Source organism: Elephas maximus, chromosome 1 (assembly GCF_024166365.1).
Source record: "Elephas maximus indicus isolate mEleMax1 chromosome 1, mEleMax1 primary haplotype, whole genome shotgun sequence".
Taxonomy (NCBI): Eukaryota; Metazoa; Chordata; class Mammalia; order Proboscidea; family Elephantidae; genus Elephas; species Elephas maximus.
In genome coordinates, this window is record NC_064819.1 from 92,890,731 (window position 1) to 92,909,711 (window position 18,981).

Here is an 18,981-nt window from a genome sequence, read left to right on the forward strand (position 1 = left end):
CTCTCCACAACATTTATTATTTTGCATTTTTTGGACTAGTGCCGGCCTTGTTGGGGTGAGATGGTGTCTCACTGTAGTTTTGATTTGCATTTCTCTAGTGGCTAATGATCATGAGCATTTCCTCATGTATCTGTTAGCCACCTGAGTGTCTTCTTCGGTGAAGTACTGGTTCATATCCTTTGCCCATTTTTAAATTGGGTTATCTTTTTGTTGTTGAGGTTTTGCAGAATCTTGTCGATTTTAGAGATTAGATGCTAATTGGATTTCTCGTAGACAAAAATTTTTTTCCTAGCCTGTAGGTCGTCTTTTTACTCTTTTGATGAAGTCTTTGGATGAACATAGGTGTTTGATTATTAGGAGCTCCCAGTTATCTAGCTTCTCTTCTGGTGTTCGTCCATAATTAGTAACGTTTTGTATTCTGTTTATGCCATGTTTTGGGGCTCCTAGTGTTGTCCCTATTTTTTCTTCCATGATCTTTATCGCTTTAGATTTTATATTGAGGTATTTGGTCCATTTTGAGTTTGTTTTTGTGCATGATGTGAGGTATGGGTCTTGTTTCATTTTTCTGCAGATGGATATCCAGTTATGCCAGCACCATTTGTTAAATAGACTATCTTTTCCACAACTAAAGGACTTTGGTTCTTTGTCAAATATCACCTGCTTATAGTGGATGACTTTATGTCTGAATTCTCAATTCTGTTCCATTGGTCTATGTATCTGTTGTTGTACTAGTACCAGGCTGTTTTGACTACCGAGGCGGTTATAACAGGTTCTAAAATCAGGTAGTGGGAGGCCTCCCACTTTGTTCTTCTTGTTCAGTAACGCCTTACTTATCTGGGGCCTCTTCCCTTTCCATATGAAGTTGGTGATTTTTTTCTCCATCTCGTTAAAAAATGCCATTGGAATTTGGATCGGGATTGCATTGTATCTATAGATCAGTTGGGTAGAATAGACATTTTCACAATGTTGAGTCTTCCTATCCATGACCAAGGTAGGTTTTTCGATTTATGTAGGTATCCTTTGGTATCTTGCAGTAGTGTCTTGTAGTTTTCTTTGTATAGGTCTTTTACGTCTCTGGTAAGACTTATTCCTAAGTATTTTATCTTCTCGAGGGCTATTGTAAATGGTATTGATTTCGTAATTTCTTCTTCGATGTTCTCTTTGTTGATGTAGAGGAATTCAACTTATTTTTGTATGTTTATCTTGTATCCTGATACACTGCTGAACTCTTCTATTAGTTCCGGTAGTTCTCTTGTGGATTCTCTAGGGTTTTTTGTGTAAAAGATCATATCATTTGCAATTAGAGACACTTTTACTTCTTCCTTACCAATTTGGATGCCCTTTATTTCTGTTCTAGCCTGATTGCTCTGGTTAGGGTCTCCAGCACAATGTTGAATTAAGAATGGTGATAAAGGGCATCCTTGTCTAGTTCCTGCTCTCAACAGGAAAGCTTTCAGACTCTCTCCATTTAGGATGTTAGGTGTTGGCTTTGTATAAATGCCCTTTATTATGTTGAGGAATTTTCCTTCCATTCCTTTTTTTGCTGAGCCTTTTTATCATGAATGGGTGTTGAACTTTGTCAAATGCCTTTTCTGCATCAATTGATAAGAGCCTGTGGTGGATTACATTGTTTTTCTAATGTTAAACCACTACTGCATACCTGGTATGAATCCCACATGAACATAGTGAATTATTTTTTTGATATGTTGTTGAATTCTATTGGCTAGAATTTTGTTGTGGATTTTTATGTCTAAGATCACAAGGGCTATTGTTGTATTTTTTTTTTTTTTTAATGCTGTCTTTATGTGGTTTTGGTATCAGGGTAATGCCGGCTTCACAGAATGAGTTTGGGAGTATTCAGTATTTGGGAGTATTCAGAGCATAAAAAAGCATCATTTCTTATGCTCTGAAATACCTTTAGTAGTAGTGGTGTTAACTTTTCTCTGAAAGTTTGGTAGAATTTTACAGTGTAGCTGTCAAGGCCAGGTCTTTTTTATTTTTTATTTTTAGGAGTTGTCTTAATTATCTCTTCAATCTCTTCTTTTGTTATACATGTATTTAGTTGTTCTACCTCTGTTTGTGTTAGTTCAGGTAAGTAGTGTGTTTCTAGATTTGTCCATGTCCTTTAGTTTTCAAATTTGTTAGAGTACAATATTTCCTATTATTCTGTTATGATTCTTTTAATATCAGTTGGTTCTGCTGTGATATCACCCGTCTCATTTCTTATTTGGGTTATTTGCTTCCTCTTCTGTTTTTTTTGTTTTTTTTGTCAGGTTGGCCAATGGTTCATCAATTTTGTTGATGTTTTTGAAGAACCGTATTTTGCTCGTCTTAACTCTTTCAATTGTTTTTCTGTTCTCTATTTCATTTACTTCTGCTCTAAGTTTTATTATTTGCTTTCTTATAGTGCCCAAGGGCTTCTTTTCCTGCTCTCTTTCTATTTGTTGGAGTTGTAGGGATAATTCTTTGATTTTGGCCCTTTCTTCTTTTTGGATGTGTGCATTTACTGCTACAAATTGACTTCTGCACACTGCTTTTGCTGTGTCCCAAAGATTCTGGTAGGATGTGTTTTAATTCTCATTTGAGTCTGTGAATTTCTTTATTCCACCCTTAATTTCTTCTATAACCTGGTAGTTTTTGGGCAAGGTGTTTTCAGTTTCCATTGTTTGAATTTTTTTTCTTGCTTTTTCTGTTATTGATTTCTACTTTTATGGCTTTATGATCAGAAAAGATGCTTTGTAATAGTTCAATATTTTGGATTCTGTTAAGGTTTGCTCTATGGCCTGATGTGTAGTCTATTCTTGAGAATGTTCCACGTGCATTGGAAAAGAAAGTATACTAGGCTTCTGCTGGGTAGAGTGTTCTGTATATGTCTATGAAATCAAGGTGATTGATTGTGGCATTTAGATCTTCCATGTCTTTATTGTGCTTCTTTCTGAGTGTTCTGTCCTTCACCAAACTTAGTCTGTTGAAGTCTCCTACTATTATTGTGGCGCTGTCTTTTTCTCTCTTTTCAATGCTGTTAGAGTTTGTTTTATGTATTTTGGAGCCCTGTCTTTGGGTGTGTAAATATTACTGTTATGTCCTCCTGGTGTGTTGACCCTTTAATCATTATATAGTGCCCTTCCTTATCCTTTGTGGTGGATTTTATCTTAACGTCTATTTTGTCAGAGATTAATGTTGCCACTTCTGCCCTTTTTTTGATTTTTGTTTGCTTGATATATTTTTTCCTTCCTTTGAATTTTAGTTTGTTTGTGTCTTTAAAACTAAGACACAAACTCTTAGTGATATTGATCCCTCCTACCAGCACATTCCCAATAGCCTTGGTGAAAACTGTGCTCTCTGGGCCTCCCATGGAACAAGAACTTCTTGTGGGTCTGCTGCACTCACATAACAAATGCATTCCACATGCCCACTTCCCTCAGCCTCTTTAGTCCATCCTCAACCATCCGCCAGGGCAACTAAGTGGTGTCTACCTCTCTGAGAGTTGGACATCGTTTATGTCTCAGCTACTCAGAGATGCCCCAGCAGTAAGTTTACCCCCTCACCCTCAGGTCCTTGATAAACCAGGGTCCTGAGAAAGTACCCCCCAAGCCAGCTAATGTTTGTTTATGCAGCCTGACGTTCTGAGCTCACTGATCAAGTACCCTCAAAATCCAACCCCAAATCTGCTCCTCTGGCTCCTACAGGGACATGTCTAGTTCTTGCAAATATTTAGGTATATTCTTGCTTTGCTCTTATTGCCCCCAGTATGTCCCCAGCAAGACTGTGCAAGGATTTAACCCTAGTTATTGGAGCCCTGGTGGTACAATGGTTCAGTGCTCAGCTGCTAACCTAAAGGTTAGTGGTTTGAACCCACCCAGTGGCAATGCAGGAGAAAGGCCTGGAGATCTGCTCCTGTAAAGATTACAGCCTAGAAAACACTATGGGGCAGTTCTACTCTGTCACATGGGGTCTCTAGGAGTCAGAATCCACTTAACAGCAACTAACAACAACAACATTGGACCGGACAGCTAGGGAGGAGGAGCGGTCAGCTTCTCTGTGACACACCTGTTCCATTATAAGGGTGAGACTTCTGCAGCATCTTCTTCATGGTGGACTTGCTACTGATTTTTACGGAAGAGTGAGCTCACTCTACAAGCCCAGAGGGTCCAGAGAGCATCCATCGGGATAACCCTGTTCCAATTTGCAGAATCTCAGGTTTTCCCACAAGACCCTGATGCTCATAACAGACCTGCTTTGGCTGAGCTTTCAAACATCTCTGGAGTTCTACAGTCTAACTGTTAGGTTGTCATCCTGCCATTCACTCTACCTGCCCTTCCTCTACAGAAGGTAAAGGCCTCTATGAGCTACTGCAGAGGCTCTCACACACGGGGAATAATAAGCCTCAGATTCTCATTTCTCCAAGGGCATTGATACAACTTAATATTAACCAGCCAACTCCTTGATTTTGTTATTTTTCAAAGGCTTCTATCATCACAATTACCACAGCTTTCCTCCACACCAGGACTTCTTCTCCAGTCCCCACCAGTCAAACCCTTATCAGTTGAGCTGCCACCTTGTGCCAGGGACCCTCCATGCCTCACCTACTGCCAGGATGTCATCCTCTTGGCCTGCCAGGTGGTGGGTGAGCCAAATCCCCATCTTTTCTCAGACCACTCCTGATAGCATTTGTAATAGGGTCCTCTCAGGAGCAGACACCAACACAGAATTAAACGCACAAGAATTTTAGTAGTGGAAACATCTGTGAAAAAACAGGGAGGGAACTAGATAAGGCAGGAAGAGTCACCAGACCATGTTGCAAGTCTGAACCCAAATGAAGGAGAAAGGGAATGAATGGTAGCTAGAATTGTTCTAGATGTGGTGAAGTCTAAGGACAGTTCGGTAAGGGCATCAGGAAGCGCTTGAGGCAAACAAAGTCAGCCTTCCATGGAGGACTGGTCCTGCCTTAGTTTCACTGCTGTTCTCAATCACTGCTTGGAAGAAGCCTGTGGGAATTGTGTTCACAGCACAAACATGGCAATGGATTTCAGGAGGCAGTACCTAGGCCATCAGTCAGTTATTTTGCCTCTAACTGAGGTTCTGTGCACATTCTCATGGCTGCCACAGTGATGCAGTTCAGACCAAAAGTTGACAATAAAGGAGAGAGATGGGGAAAAGTTGCTGGATCGATGCCTCTAGGCAGATGAGGAGGGATGAGATCTGGGGCACCAGCAGAGGGACGGGCTCTGCTGGGAGCAGGGACAGCTGACCAGTGATGACAGACTGGATGCCCATCCTGCAGTTCAGATTCAAGGACATGAGCAGATGGTGCTGGCCACCTGTAAAAGTTGTCTTCTGATATGTTCAGTGTTCTCAGTAAAGTAGGAAGTGAGGCCATTCGCCAAAATAAGAATGGGGAAGGAGGGGTGGGTGTTTGAGCAGAGAAGGTGTGCAGTAGTCACCTAGGATGGGAGGAGACTGAGCGAATTCTGCAAGCACAGGGTGACTGCTGGGCAACAGAGTGGGCACCCCTGAGGTCTGGGTCATGGAGTTTTGTGAGAGGAGTCACGTGGCTGCGTGTTTATCTTTAGCCTCCTCTAGCTGCCTGAGGGCAGGGGCAGAGATAGAGATGCTCCAGTGACCCTGAGCCAGGAGCTAAAAGAGTCAAGAAATGTGGGGGTCACAAGACCCAAAAGGTGGAAACTAAGGAAATGTCCATCAACAGGTGAATGAATAAACAAAATGTGGCATATACATACCATGGACTATTACTCAGCCATAAAGGAAAATGAAGTCCTGATGCATCCCACGGCATGAATGAACCTTGAAAACATTATGCTGAGCGCATTGTCAGTCACAAAAGAACAAATACTGTATGATCTCACATACATGAAATAGTATATAGATCCAAAAATTATTAGTGCCACAGGAGGACTTCTTGAAAATGAACATAAGCCTCTCTTGTCCTGCGTTTTCACACCCTCTTCCCCAGGAGCTGAGCCCTGGAGGCACAGTTGTTAAGAGTTCAGCTGCTAACCAATAGATCAGCAGTTCTAATCCATCATATACTCCTTGGAAACCCTGTGGGGCAGATCTACTCTGTCCTATGAGTCAGAATTAATGGCTTTTGTGGGCTTCCCCAGAGGGAGGGGAAGAGAGAGAGTTTTTGCTTAGGGGGGTTTTGAGTTATGTTAAAGGTAGTGGAATAATTTAGAAAAGGACAGCGAGAATGGTTTCACAACTTGAAGAATGAAATCAACATCACTGAATTATACCTGTAGAAATTGTTGGATCCACGTTTGTCTTGTTGTGTATATTTGCACCTCAATAAAAACAATTACAACAGTCAAGAAATGTGGGGAATGGTTCAAGGTCCGTAGGTTAGAGCTACAATGAGAGGAGGAGGGGCTGTAATCTGATAACAGGAGACTCACAGTTGGGGACATTAGGAAGGAAGGAGGGAGAAAGATCTGAGAGCAGCAAGGAGGAGAAAGGACAACTGCCCACCTCCACACCCAGGGGTACAAGGCCTGCGGGAAAGGAAACACTCCCTGTGGGAGCACTTTTCATCATTGTGACTACTAACTGTTCTGTCATTTTCAGTTTTAAACTCTGAATTTGGGGGAATGTCCTGCAAATTTCCGTATGAATCATTTGGTGAGGGCATTACTGTCAATGTTTTTCATGTAATGCATTGAAGTTATAGAATGCTGTCTGTGTGAAATATTGAGATTTAATTTATAGGCTAATAAAATAATTGTAAATGTACTAGATGTACTTCAGAAAATTGTGTATTTGATTTTTGGTGTGGGGTTAGATATAGGTAAGTGGGCAGGCAGCTGGGCAGGCAGGCAGGCACACAGGGAGATACAGTGGGTTATGGGTATTAGTCAGGTCTTCTATAGCCGATATATGTTTTTTTGGTATTTTTAACTGAGATGACATTCACGCAACATAAAATTCACCGTTTTAAAGTGTACAGTGTAGTGGATTTTTAGTATATTCACCAGCATTGTACAACAAACACCCCTATCAAATTCCGGAAAATTTCTATCACCCCAAAAAGAAACTCAGATCTGTTAGCAGTCATTCCCAATTCCCCACTTCCTCCCATTCCCTGGCAAACGCTAATTTACTTTCTTCACTTCAAATGCTGTTTTCTGTCTGCATGGATCTGACTATTCTGAGCGTTTCATATAAATGGAGTCATTTTCAAGTTGGACACCTATTACATAGGGAGTTTCATTCACTTAGTATAACGTTTTCAAGTTCATCCATGTTATAGCACGTACCAATACTTTCTTCCTCTTCTGTAACATTCCATTGTATGGATGTACCATATTTTGTTATCCACTCATCACTTGATGGCCATTTAGGTTGTTTTCATTTTTTGGCTACTATGAAAAATCACTTTCTGAACATTTGTAAATTTTTTTGTTCAAGTTTTTGTGCAAACATATGTTTTCCACCTTTTTGTGTATATACTTAGGAGTGGCATTGCTGGGTCATATGGTAATTCTGTTTATCTTGCGCAACTGCCAAACTGTTTTCTACAGCAGTTGTACCTTTTTATATTTCCACCACAAATATAAGAGGTCCAATTTCTCCATTGCTTTGCCCAGACTTGTTTTTTTATTTTAGCCATCCTCCCCGCCCACTGCCGAATGAAGTCGTATCTACTTGTGGTTTTCATTTGCATTTCCCTAATGCCTAAGGATGTTAAGTAACTTTTTACATGCTTACTGTACGTCTTCTTTAAAAAAATATGCATCTTCCTCTGGTGGTGTAGTGGTTAAGAGCTATGGCTGCTAACCAAAGTGTCGGCAGTTTGAATCCACCAGGTGCTCCTTGGAAACTCTATGGGGCAGTTCTACTCTGTCACATAGGGTCGCTATGAGTCAGAATCGACTCAAAGGCACTGGGCTTGGGCTTCAGAAAAATATCTATTCAAATTCTTTGCACATTTTTTAATTGGGTTATTTGTCCTTTTACCTTTCTATTGTTGAATTGTAAAAGTTCTTTACATATTCTGGGTGGTGGTGGTGGTGTTAGTTGCCATGAGTTCCCACTCATGAGACAATTCCCACTCATGGCAACCCCATGTGTACAGAGTAGAACTGCTCCATAGAGTTTCCAAGGCTGTGATCTTTTGGAAGCCTGTCTCCAGGCCTATCTTCTGAGGCTCCTCTGGGTGGGTTCAAACCTCCAGCCTTTCAGCTTGTAGTCAAATGCTTAAGAATTTGCGCCACCCAGGAGCTCATCTTTCTCTCTTACAAGGGTTAAAAAAACACAGGTCTGTGAGACTTCAGTAAGGCATTGGTGGCTCAGTGGTAGAATTCCTGCCCTCCATGTGGGATACCCAGGTTTGATTCCCAGCTAGTGCATCAGGAGCATTTAAGAGGCTTGTTACAACCTATCCAGACCTCTTCCTGGACACAACAGATAACTAGGCACCCGTGAAAAAAAAAAAAAAAAAGCCATTGTCATCAAGTAGATTCAGATTCTTAGTGACCCTACTGGACTAGAACTGTCCTATAGGGTTTCCAAGGAGGGGCTGACGGACTAGAACTGCCAACCTTTCGGTTAGCAGCCCAGCTCTTAATCACTGGGCCACCAGGGCTCCATACTGGAAACTCAAAACGAAAAAAAAAAACCCATTGCCATCGAGTCAATTCCTACCCTATACAGGAGAAGTAGAACTGCCCCATAGTGTTTCCAAGGAGCAGATGGTGGATTCGAACTGTGAACTTTTGGTTAGCAGCCAAGCTTTTAACCATTGTACAACCAGGGCTCCATATTGGGCACAGGACCCAGGAATTGCTTACTTAACAAACCTACTCATGAGGCTGATACACATCCATGTTGGGAATTCCTGGTCTACATTCTTGCTACTAGAAGAGTAATCTGAACACCAGCAGCATCAGCATGAACCTTGTTACAAGTAGAGAACCTCATGCTCTACTCCAGGTGTCTTAGTTATCTAGTGCTGCTACCAAAGAAATACCACAAGCAGATGGACTTAAAAAACAGACATTTATTCTCTCACAGTCTAGGAGGCTAGAAGTCTGAATTCAGGGTGTCTGGTCCAGGAAAAGGCTTTTTCTCTCTGTGGATTCTGGAGGAAGGTCCCTGTCATCAATCTTCCCCTCGTCTAGGAGCATATCAGCACAGGGACCCCACATCCAAAGGACATACTCTGCTCCTGGCACTACTTTCTTGATGAGAGAAGGTCCCCCTGTCTCTCTGCTGGCTTCTTTCTTTTATATCTCAGAAGAGATTGACTCAAGATACAACCTAATCTTCTAGATTGAGACATGCCTCGTTAACATAACTGCCTTTAATCCTGCCTCATTAACATCAAAAAGGTAGGATTTAAACACATAAGAAATCACATCAGATGACAAAATGGTAGACAGGCTCTCTTCTCCCCTTAGTCTCCACCGCCCTCTCACTCCTGAACTGTGCCACTAGTGCCACCCCTCCCTACTACCCACAACTGTTCTCCCCACAGTGGTCAGTGATCCTGCTAATGTCACTTAGATTGTCACTTCTTCACTTGAAATGTTCCAATGGCTCCTGTGTCCCTCATGTAAACAATCTAGAAGGTAAGATCCACAAGCACAGGGAGTTTGGGCTGTTTTGTTAAACTGTCTCCCCAGCCTATAGAGCCCTGCCTGGCACATGGTAGGAACTAAATTAATTTGTGTTGAATGACTGAATGACAAATATTGTTGTGTTAAAGTTTAGTTGCATGCCGTAAAAATCACCAAATGAAAACTACAAAAAGAGAAATTAGGAAACATTTCATTTCATGCAGCTAGGTTTAGTATACATGATACCTCATAAATTCATTCCAGTGGAGAAAGTCCTATGTGCTTATCTGTTTCACAGTTGAGCCTGTGTATTAATTTTCTAACAAATAATCATCATCTTAGTGGTTTAAAACAACACTGATTTATTTGCTCATGGTTCTGTAGGTCAGACGTCCGGGCATGATATGGGTGGTTTCTCTGCTCAGGGTCTCACAATGCAGTGTTCTCGTGTGGAGCACAGGGTCCAACTCCAAGCTCATAAGGAGTTTGTTGGCAGAACTGATTTTGCTATTGTAGGGTGGAGGCCCCAGTTTCCTTGCTGGCTGTTAGCCACCAGCATTCCTTGCCATGTATCTCCCTACATTTTCAAACCTACAAAGGAGAACTTTGAATCTCTTTGTTTGAGGAGAGGATATTCCATTTACAGGATCACTTGATTAGGTCAGGCCCATCCAGTCAGGTCAGGTCCCCCTGTCTGAAAGCCAACTATTTGGGCCTTAATTACATCTACAAAATCCTTTTGCAGCAGCACCTACATTAGTGTTTGATTGAATAATGGAAAATGCAAAAACCAGGGGATGGTTATGGGGGCCATCTTAGAATCTGCCTACCATAGCCTGGCTCTTCCTTTTGTGTTTCACTGGGTCACAGTTGGAAATCAAACTTCAAAATATAGGCTGTTGTGAACGGTAATAAAGTACATTCTGTCCACTTGTGATGAAACTCTTTTAGAAATCTAAAAATCAAATAATCATACATTTACTATCTTATAGTTAATTTAGAGCTAATCAAACTTAAAGTACAATAATTTACTACCCTCTTTGGACATGTATTAGTTACCTCCTGGTGCACAACAACTTACCCAGAACTTAGCAGCTAAAAACAATAAACCTTTATTATCTCCCAGTTTCAGAGAGTCAGCAATCAGGAGAGGTTTACCTGCATGTTTGTGGCTCAGGGCCTCTCACAAGGTTGCAGTCAAGCCTGCATTATCTGAAGGTTTGACTGGGGCTGATGGATCCACATCTGACGTGGCTCACTCATATGGTTGTCAGGAGAGGCCTCAGGTCCTCACTGGCTGGTCCCAGAAGGCTTCAGTTCCTAGCCACGTGGTTCTTTCCATTGGGCTGCTTCGCCCAGGGCAAGTGATCTGAGAGAGACCAATATGGAAGCTGCAACGTACGTCCTAGACTCAGAGTCACTGTCACAACAGTCTTACTCCATCAGTTAGGAATGAGTCAGTAAGTCCAGCCCACACATAATAGGAAGGAATTAAGTGCCAACTCTTGTAGGGAGGAGCATCAAAGAATTCATGTAAATGTTAAAACCAAAATTAAATATTGTTCCAGGATTTTGTAAATCAATGCATCTTTCATCCCATTATTCTTCTTTACTGCTTCAAACTTCTCTTTTGGAAAGTAATAATTAAAAGTTTAAGACAGAGAAGGGAGATAAATATCTCTAATGGTTTTTGTCAATGCCTTTATTAATAACGTTCTCTTTAATATGTTGCAACAATGTTAAGAACATATAGTAACTAGATCAAATAGTTCCAGGACTTGGATGCCATAAGAATAACGCCTTTAGGATAATAACTCTTTTTCCTTAGAAATTTCAAATTTAGTTTGTTAATATTATCAAAAATATTAACAAGAATGGCAATTTTCATACTTAAGTATCGTCTTCAGAAATATTTTCCTAATGAGGTTGATTTTCAACTAGAAAAAATGTGAAGCTTATACTTCAGTCTATATAGTTAGCTTAGTATCATGACAACAATTTTGATGTGGTGCAGTTGGCAGAAACAGTTACCTCCAATCTGAAAACAAAGTTTTTCAACACACTGGCTACTCAGTTTGGCACCCATAATTAATTTAACATCCTTCAATGTGTTTTTCAATGAAATTTGGTAGAAGTGATTTGGACATCAAAGAGGTTCTAAAAAGCACTCATTATGTGTTTCTAAAAGAAATTTAAAGCAGTTCTACTGTATTTTCCATTCGTATTTACTATTCTATCACTGGTTATTCCTCCATAATTTTCCAGTTAATTTATGTGCCTTTTCAGTTCTGGAAATGTATTTAGTCTAGTTGTATGTGAAGTGAAATGTAAGCAACACATCAAATCCTTTGTGAAACAGAATTGCCCTGCACATCAGATTGAACATCACCAGAAGATCAACAGAGACGCCAGTGAGCGAAAGATCAAATGACCTATTTCTAGCTTTTTCACGGTGAGCAAAAGATCAAATGACCTATTTCTAGCTTTTTTACAGTGAGCAAAAGATCAAATGACCTATTTCTAGCTTTTTCACGGCGTCCCTGCCCTCACACTGACATAGCTCCTAACAATTGACTGTAGCTTTATTCCAATGTCAGTAGTTCTTGCTAAAGATCCTTGCAATGAATTTTGCTGTTTTCTTTTCTATCAGCGCTAACCAGGAATGGTTCACAGGCTGCAGTTTGAAAAATGCTGGTTTAAGGAGTTGTGATCAAGTAAATGCCTTGGCACTCATGTCTGGGGTAAAAAGTAGAATTGAGGAAGCTACCATTGGCCCCTCCCCAGCTCCATTCCCCTCTATCGTGAGTCTTGTGTTTATTATTCTCTTGCATTTCTCTAAAGATTTTTACAGTAAATATGTTTATCCCCCAGCCTAGTATTATTCAGATTTGCCTGTTTTTAAACTTCATGAACAGTAGACTCTAACTGTATGCATTCTTCTGGGATTTGCCTTGTTTGGTCAACACTGTTATTTGAAGGAGAGTCGTCCTTGATGTGTGAGGCTGCAAGTCACTCATATTGACTGCTGTGGAGTTTTACATTTTATGAATATGGCACAGTATTGCTATTTTTCTGTTGATGTATATTTGAGTTTATACTAGCTTTGTCATGAACATTAGTGTACATGTCTCTTGAGGCAAATACGTATGAAATTCCCCAGAATATATGACCAGGAAAAGGATTGTTGGATTATATGGCATATACGCTTTAACCATATAGTTGTTCTTAGCTGCTGTCTAGTGGGCCCCTGACTTGTGGCCACCCCAAGCACAATGAGATCAAACTGTTGTGATCCATAGGGTTTTCACTAGCTGATTTTCAGAAGTAGGCTGCCAGGCCCTTCTTTCTAGGCCATCTTGGTCTGGAAGCTCTGCTGAAACCTGTTCACCATCATAGCAATACGCAAGCCTCCGCTGACAGATGAGAGGTGGTTGCACATGAGGTGTATTGACCAGGAATCCAATCCAGGTCTCCAGCATAGAAGGTGAGAACCCTACCCCTGAACCACCACTGCTCTCTTAAACACACTAGATAAAGCTGATTTGAGTTCCAAAGTAGTTATACCAGTTTGGACTTTTACCAGGAACCCATCAGAAGTAGTGTTTCCAGCGTGTTTGTTCTGAAAATAAAACACTCAACTGGAGGAGAGGGATTGAAAGTTGAAAACCACTGCCTTGGCTGCAGAATCATGGGCATTTCCTTTTTAGACTCTATTAGTAACTTTCTCTCCTTTCTTTTTATTCCATCCATCTTGGCATTATACTTTTAAAGAAAGTTTTCTTTTAGCATAACCACATAGTATTATTTAGTGTTTGGATTCCCTCATAATCAAAAGGAAGAAAGGAAAAAGGGTGGAAGGGAGGGAGAGAGGGAAGAGAGAAGGGAAGGAAGGAGAAAAGACAAAAAAAATAAAACAAATAGGAGAGAAATCGGAAATAACTAGTATATTTCAAAGTGCAAGGAAACAAAGGAGATGGAGCAATTCTCTCAGGTCCCCACGAGTGAAATCCTTAGCATTTGAGTTTCCATCTTGTGCTGTGGGCTATACACGCCCCACCTACCACCAGGACAACATTGTCTTAGCCTGTAGGAGAATGACAAAAAACTCATCACCTTAGAGTCTACTCCAACTCATAGCGAACCTATAGGACAGAGTAGAACTACTTCATAGGGTTTCCAAGGCTGTAAATCCTTTCAGAAGCCGACTGCCACATCTTTCTCTCATTGAGTGGCTAATGGGTTCAAGCCCCCAAGCTTTTAGTTAGCGGCAAGAGTTTAACCACTGCACCACAAAGCCTCCTTTGAAACAGGGCAGCCAGTCTCAAATCCCCATTTTTTCCCTGTTTTCTGGGACAACTCCTGATACCACTTGTGTTATGTAGGGTCCTGTGAGAAGCAGACACCAATACAGTATTAAGTGTGCAAGGATTTTATTAGTGGAGACATCTGTGAGAAAATGGGAAGGGAGAAAGAAAAGGCTGAGAGAGCCATCAGATAGATGCAAGTCAGAGCCCACGGAGGGAAAGAAGGAAGGAAGTGTGGCTGGAATGCTCTTAGATGTGGTGGAGCCTACGGTAAGTGCAGTAAGGGTGTCAGGAAGCCCTTGAGCCTAAGTCAGCCATTCAAGGAGGAATGGTTCTGCCTTAGTTTCCCTGCTGTTCTCAGTCATTGGATGGAAGGCACCCATGAGGAGCTTGGACTATAAAGAGGCAGCTTCAGACCTCCTCTAACTTCAGGGTGAGGAGAGAGAATAATCAAGATCAGCATCAGCCCAAAACTGATGCTTATTATCCAAACTTTTTATCAGTTCTAACACCAACCATCCCTTTCACTGCACTCTCTACTTCTCTGCTGGGCTCAATAATTCCTTGCAACGGCCACACAGAACTCACATACCATACTCACCATTATGGAGTTTATTAGGGAAGTAACAGGGTGCAATTCAGGATCAAGTTGGAGGTAACAGGAACAACTCATGATATAGTTTTTTGAGCAGTACAGCTCCTTCTTGGCTTCTACAGCAGGCCCTGGTTAGGCCTGGCCTCTGCCCTGCTAGGGCATGTGCTACAGCTCTTTAGCTCAGCCAATAAGTGCCCAGAGGCACCGCACTCTGCCAGCGAACCTCCTGCCCAAATGCGCTCAGCTCTCTTATTCCCTGGCACTCCATGGGCCAGGAGGCCCACCACAGCCCTCTGGAGCTGGTCTCCTGGTTCTTCCACCTCCATTTCTCTGCCTCTAGACTCTGTCATGCTTCTCAACTTCTTGTACCATCTCCAATGTTACAGATTTCTTTGCTTCCTGTACCTGGGAGGTTCTCAGCACAGGGACCCCAGATCCTAAGGACATGCTCCATTCCTGGTGCTTCTTGATAGTAGTGACGTTCCCTACCCCACGCCTCTGTGGGATTGGTCTTTTAAAGCCTAGCAGGATGGCAAAACTGACCACTCCCCTCCATTAGGGTTCCAAGCACCTTATTTGCAGACTATTAAATCCTCACAAGGGTTCCATGAATACTATTTGCAGAGTCCCACCAAACCATTTTGTGGAAGTTATAAGACCACGGCTAGAAATGCCTTATAAATGCAATTCATCACACTGCACATGGTCTCAGAGCAAACATGACAAAGATTTCAGATTTCAGAGGCAATACCTGGGTCCACCAGTCAATTTTTCTCCCTCTGACTGGGGGCATGTGATGAGCATTCTCATAGCCACCACAGTAATGCAGTTAAGAGCAAAAACTGATGATAAAGGGCACAGAAGGGGAAGAGTTGCTGGAAAGACACCTCTAAGTAGATAAGGAGGGATGAGGTCTAGGGCACCAGCAGAGGGAAGGTGTCTTCATTATCTAGTGCTGCTATAACAGAAATACCACAAATGGATGGCTTTAAGAAAGAGAACTTTATTTCTTCACAGTATAGTAGGCTCAAAGTCCAAATTCGGGCTGTCAGCTCCAGGAAAAAGCTTTCTCTCTCTGTCGGCCTTCTTATCAGTCTTCCCCTGGTTGAGGAGCTTTTCAGGCACAGGGTCCCCAGGTCCAAAAGATGCACTCTGCTCCTGGTGCTGCTTTCTTGGTGGTATGAAGTTCCCCTGTCTCTCTTCTTCTTTCTTGGTGGTATGCAGTTCCTTCTGTCTCTCTTCTTGCTTCTATCTCTTATATCTCAAGAGATTGCCTCAAGACACAATCTAATCCTGTAGGTTGAGTCCTGCTTCAGTAACCACCCATTTTCCCTCATTATCATAGAGGTAGGATTTACAACATATAGAAAAATCACACAATACCATGAATCATGGCCCAGCCCAATTGATGCACACATTTTGGGGGGGGGGGGACATCATTCAATCCATGACAGACGGGCTCTGCTGGGAGCAAGGACAGCTGACCAGTGATGACAGAGTGGATGCCCATCTCACAGTTCAGATGCAAGGACATCAGAAGGTGGTGGTGGGAATCTGTAAACATTGTCTTCTGATGTGTTCAGTCTTCTCAGTAAAGTAGGAAGCAAGGTCATTCACCAAAATAAGAATGGGGAAGGAGGGGTTGGTGTCTGAGTAGAGAGAGAATGTATGTAGTAGTCACCTAGGATGGGAGGAGACTAAGCAAACTCTGCAAGCACAGGATGGCTGCTGGGCAATGGTATGGGCATCCCTGAGGTCTGGATCATAGACTTAAAATGAGAGTGGTCAGTGTGGCTGTTTTTGTCCAGCCTCATCTAGCTGCATGAGGGCAGGGCAGAGTTGGCAGAGGTAGAATTCACCAGCTGTGTAGTTTTGCCATGCAAGTATGAAAAAGAAGGAGAGAGGAGGGGAGAGGCTGAAATGATTTACCATAGAATTTAAGATGAGTAATGAAGAGAAGGGAGTCCCTGGGTGGTGCAAACAGTTAAGCACTCAGCTGCTGACAGAAAAGTTGAAGGTTCAAGTTCATTCAGAGACTCTTTGGAAGAAAGACCTGGAGATCTTCTGAAAAACCAGCCACTGAAAACCCTGTGGAGCACAGTCCTACTCTGACACACATGGAGGTGCCATGAATCAGCTCAATGGCAACTGGTGATGATGGTGGTGGTGGAATTGTTACCAATTATCAATCTGACACAAAGTGTCCTTGTCTTTTCTTGAGTAAGAATACACGCGAAAGACAAACTTTATCTTCAGCGAGTTTTATTTTGCTTGAGTCAAGCAAAAGGAGTCAGCGGGGATCTAAGCCTCTCCAAAAGACTGACTCAAAAAAGGAAGCAAGGCTAGGGCTTATATGGGTTTGGTGCAGACAACAGAGTAATGAATATTTAGTGGGCTTCTTTCAAGGGATGGATATTTCTCAGAATGGCGGTGCATGTTAATTAGGTTGCGCACACATCTGGAATCCAAGATGGAACCTGCTGATATTCAAGATGGAGTCCTCTCAGCAGCCCTTGACACCACTTATTATGGGATATAGCCCAAGCGCACTGATTTTTGGCACTACATCACCATCTTTGGAGGGCTAAGGAAGGTTAAACAGCAGTCACACTTTGTTCTTCTGCGCAGGCACATGGGAGCCTGTACAGGTGTAAGGGACTAGAAAAACACTAAGAAAGAGATAGTAATTCAGAGGTTGTTTCAGCCTTATCTCATGTTTACAGGGTGTGGTTCCTGTTCACCCAACCTCTAGATGGTAATTTTTTAACCGCTCTTTTGTTCCGCAAGCACAGTTAACCCTATCTGTCTCAGAATGAGGGAAGAGAGGACAGTGAAGGGGTTAGGGGAAGTGAAAAGATGGCAGGATCATTCGATTGGAAATCCCAGTAGGGTCAAAGGATTGTTGGAATCGATGAACACCAAGCCTGGAACACAGGCAAACGCACAACAAATGGTTTGCTTATATTACACTGCAATACATGATAAAATAGTAATTTTAATGTTTCCAGAGTTATGGCCATCCTGGAAGAGGATGAGTAGGAAAGTTGGTGGTCAGAGAGTGGGAAGCATGAAATAAGATCATGGAAAGGCTGGGGTTATTAGCTGGGGTTATTCGTTTGTTAAATGGGGAAAATAATAGTACACACCTCGGGTACTTGGAAGGGTTAGATGAGGACACGCATGTAAAGCACTTAGCAAAGTGTCTGGCACAAAGCACTATATTGCTGTTGTTAGTTGCTGTCAGGCCGATTCTGACTTATAGCGACCCCACATGAGCAGAAGAGAATTGCTCCATAGGGTTTTCAATGTGTATTCTGTATGTGTGAGTCTGTGTCTGTGAGTGTATCAGTCTGCAGTTAAATTCATTTATTCATTCATTCTTCACTCAACAAATTTTTTTTTAAGCAACATCCAGGCGCTATTGAAGGCAATGGAAATACGGGTGTGAACAATCAAAATCCTTAGTCCTGTCCTCATAAAGCTGCTATTCTGGAGGAGAGACAGCGTTATTATATAAGTGAGCCAAAAATGGCCTCTGTGTATTAGTCCCAAGTTGTTTACTTCTTCATAGCAAACTGAAGCACATTAGCCAAAAAAAGCCTGCCAGCACCAAACTAAAATTTCTACACATCCAGTTTTATTAAAAACACTCCCACCCTCCTCCCACTGGATACTATTGAAACTAGAATTTTTCCTTCTTGATAAAAGGAACAAAAAATGAACATGTTATTTATAAATTGACATTTAGTAACTAGTGAAAACCTGAAATACTGGTATACAATATGAACCTAATCCTAGATAGTCTTATGAAAATGTATCTCTTTTAACTATCTTTTGAACTATAGTCACATTGGTTTTTAAGATATTTTAAATTACATTTTTTCCAGGGCCGCTTCTTCCTTTGGGGGCTATTTGTTTTATATTCTATTTTTTCTTTTCTTTTCTTTTCAATAGAGGTGAAATTCTCAAGGTACTAAATGTTCTTGATAAGGCTTCATATAATTCTTATAACTGGGTAGATATGTCTTCCAAGAGAAAGCCATTTTATTTTTTAGAGTCACTTCTAAAGTCACATGGTCTTTGAACTTTTGGGACTATTTTGCATATGGATGCTGATACAAATTTAAACCCAAGTAGACCCCACAGCATGTCACCCTGTGAATGAAGACTATGGAAAGAATACCCTGCCTGTAGTGCATTATCAGTTCTGGACTGAAAAGCTGGGGATGGAACTTAGTGTTTTTTCATTATTGTATGTATCAGAAAAACTTACAGCCAGTGTGCACAATTCCCTTGTGGACCTCAGCAGGTAAAAGAAGCTGGTAGTGTTAGTTCAGAGTCAAGGAATTACCTGAATCTGGTTTGTGTAGATTTATAATCTACATGCAATATTAACAAAATCAGGTAGCTTTTATAGTTTGATATGTGTGTATAGGCTTCTCCCAAGCCCCACATACACATTCATGCATTGTTGAATTTTGGCACTGAAACTACAACAAAACTGTTG

The 18,981-nt window shown here is 41.6% G+C and overlaps 1 protein-coding gene across 3 annotated transcripts in view; it reads right to left on the reverse strand.

Moving 5' to 3' along the window:
* Positions 1–10,645: 10,645 nt before the first annotated feature.
* The window catches only part of LOC126078064 (class I histocompatibility antigen, Gogo-B*0101 alpha chain-like), a 49,653-nt gene continuing 41,317 nt past the window's right edge, over positions 10,646–18,981 (reverse strand). For 2 of the 3 annotated variants that reach the window (XM_049888162.1, XM_049888144.1), the window contains one exon: positions 10,646–10,944. The gene's annotated coding sequence lies outside the window, so the exon portion shown is untranslated. Of the gene's footprint in view, positions 10,945–18,475; positions 18,794–18,981 lie in introns of those variants that run through there. The other variant, XM_049888133.1, reaches the window with a different exon arrangement.